Source organism: Neopelma chrysocephalum, unplaced genomic scaffold (genome assembly GCF_003984885.1).
Source record: "Neopelma chrysocephalum unplaced genomic scaffold, ASM398488v2 Primary Assembly neopelma1_95847, whole genome shotgun sequence".
NCBI classification, from domain to species: domain Eukaryota; kingdom Metazoa; phylum Chordata; class Aves; order Passeriformes; family Pipridae; genus Neopelma; species Neopelma chrysocephalum.
The window spans coordinates 1-2,874 of record NW_020924502.1 but is presented as its reverse complement, the minus strand read 5'-3'; the positions used below and the strand labels follow the sequence as shown (position 1 = coordinate 2,874).

Here is a 2,874-nt window from a genome sequence, read left to right as displayed (position 1 = left end):
CTTCCATCCAGCACAGAGCCTGACAGGTCAGCCCTCTCCAGGCTGGCACAGCACAGGTTGGCACGGGCCAGGTTGCAGCGGCTCAGATTGGCCACCTTGAAGTTGATTTAACAAAGATCCAGGTGGGAAAGATCCGCTCCGCTGAAACTGAGACCCTGGAAATCCCAAGGAATAAACCCCCCAAAAAGGCCTCTACTGACAACAGTTTCTGGGCAATGGCATGGAAGGCTATAGAATACACAGGTTTGGGTTACACCCATCCAGTGATGAATTGGTCCCAGCCGTTCCAACCAGGACACCCATTGATCCCCATTGTTTAATGGGTAGACCTGATGTCTCTTCCCCTGGATTTTAATGGGTAGATCTGATAGCTCATTGATCCCAATTTAGTTTAATGGGTAGACCTGATGTCCTATTTGCCCCAGGTAGACCTGGTCTCATTTATCCCCATTGACTTTAATGGGTAGACCTGATATCCCATTTGCTCCACTGAGTGTAATGGGTAGACCTGATTTCCCATTGTCCTTATTACATTTAATATGTAGACCTGATGTCTCATCTCCATTGACATTTAATGGATAGACCTGATAGCTCATTGATCCCCATTGACTTTAATGGGTAGACCTGATACCCATTAACCCATATTGACTTTGATGGGTAGACCTGATAGCCTATTAACTTCCAGACTTAATTGGTAGATCTGATGTCCAGTTTGCCCCATTTTATCCAAAGGGTAGACCTGATGTCCCATTTGCCCCTTTGACTCCAATGGGTAGACCTGATGTCTCATCTTTATTGACTTTAATGGGTAGACCTGATGTCTCATTAATCCCCATTGACTTTAACGGGTAGACCTGATGTCCCATTTTCCCAATTGACTCCAACGAGTAGACCTGGTGACCTGGATTTTTGGGGTGCCCCCTTGTGTGGACACACTGGGGGTTCACCAGAACCCCCTCAAATGCCCCCTGGGGTCCCCCTGAGATATTGGGGTCCCCTCTTTGCCCCTCCCAGAGCTGGAGCTGGTGCAGAACGCCATCTTCACCGACCCCACCGACCAGAGTGCCTGGGTCTACCTGCGCTGCATCCTCTCCCGAGGTAACTGGGGGGGTTAGGGGGCCCTTCAGACCTGGGTCCTTCACCTGGGTACCAGGGGACACCCCCTGAATGTCAGGGTGTCCCCCAAAAGCCACCCCCCTGCCGAGGATCATCTGTGTGTACGTCAACCGAGAGGACGCCACGTTGGTTGTCATCTTCTCCCGCCCTGTCGTGGTGAGTCAGGATGCTTGGATTCCTTCCCCCCACTACAGAAAACTTCTGGGTCCCCCCCTCTGTACATCTGTGAACCCCTTGGACACCTGGATCTCCCCTCCCCCCAAAAAAAACCCCAAAACAGTGCGGCCTGACCTACTGAGATCACTGGACTGTATTAACTTTATGGGTAGACCTGATGGCCCAGTGATCCCCATTGACTTTAATGGGTAGACCTGATATCCCATTTTTCCCATTGACTTTAATGGGTAGACCTGATGTCCTATTTTCCCATTGACTTTAATGGGTAGACCTGATGACCTTTTGATTCTTATTGACTTTAATGGATAGACCTGATGACCTGTTGATCCCTGTTGACTTTGATGGGTAGACCTGGTGTCCAGTTTGCCCCATTGACTTTAAAGGGTAGACCTGATGTCCCATTTGCCCCTTTGACTTTAATGGGTAGACCTGTTATCCCCTCAACCCCTTTGACTTTAACGGGTAGACCTGATACCCTGAACATTTTGGGGCTAAAAACGCCCATTTTGGAGATTGGGAAAGCTCCGATTTTGGGTTAAAACCCAACCATTTCTGCGCCCCCAGGTGAGCCCAGATCACCCAGACCTGAGAGCGACCCTGGATGGCTCCGCCCTGGAAGGGGCGTGGCGCTCAGGGGAAGGGTGGCCACGCCCCAGCCACACCTGGGTATCCTTTCCCCTAAACAGGAGGGCGGGGCTGGGGTGGGCGGGGCTTAGGGCGGGGCATGGGGGCGTGGCTCTCCCAACACGCCTTGACAGGTATCAAAGCTCCTGGACCTGCCCCGCCCTGCAGAGGCCCCACCCACCGAGCGGCCATGCCTCCAGCGTCACCTGGGAGCCCGACTCCGCCCACCGCCAGGTGACACTGCTGCCAGGTGAGAGCCACGCCCAATCCCTGCCACGCCCCTTCGAGCCACGCCCCTTTCACCCCGGCCACGCCCCTTTTCTCTCCTAGACGAGGACGAGGCCTGGTGGCAGGAGCCAATCATGGCCCGGGAGGTGTTTTGGTAAGCCACGCCCCTCCTGGAGAAAACCACGCCCCCTCGGTGAGGCCACGCCCCCCGGGAGAAAGCCACGCCCAATCGGCGAGGCCCTGCCCACCTGGACCTTCCCTCAGCACCCCTTATGTTTGGGGCAAGCCACACCTCTTTTTTGCTAAGCCACGTCCCTCTCTTACTAAGTCACGCCCCTTTTCTGCCAAGCCACGCCCCTTTATTAAACCCCACCCACCTCAACCCTCCTTTAGCCTCCCTTTGCTTCTATCCCAATACGGGCTCAAGCCACACCCCTTTTAGCAAAACCACGCCCCTTTCTGACCAAACCATGCCCCTTTCTGACTAAGCCACGCCCCCTTTCTGACCAAACCCCGCCCCCTCAGGCCCGAGGTGGGCGTGGCCGACCCCCAGGTGCTGCAGGAACAGGTGGAGACCTGCTGGGAACTGCTGGAATTGGAGCCGCGGAGCCGAGGTGAGGCCACGCCCACCCGGCCCCGCCGTGGGGGGGGTAGAGCCACGGGCACTAGTTCACACCAGTTCGTCCCAGTAAGGGACTGGTGTGCTTCAAACCCACTCCCAGTGCCTCC

At 55.1% G+C, this 2,874-nt stretch overlaps 1 long non-coding RNA gene across 1 annotated transcript; it reads left to right on the top strand.

Moving 5' to 3' along the window:
- Nucleotides 1–2,137: 2,137 nt before the first annotated feature.
- Nucleotides 2,138–2,754, top strand: LOC113981017. The gene is made up of 3 exons (XR_003538298.1): nucleotides 2,138–2,167; nucleotides 2,248–2,299; nucleotides 2,671–2,754. It is a non-coding gene; the product is annotated as an uncharacterized LOC113981017 (long non-coding RNA).
- The last annotated feature ends 120 nt before the right edge of the window (nucleotides 2,755–2,874 follow it).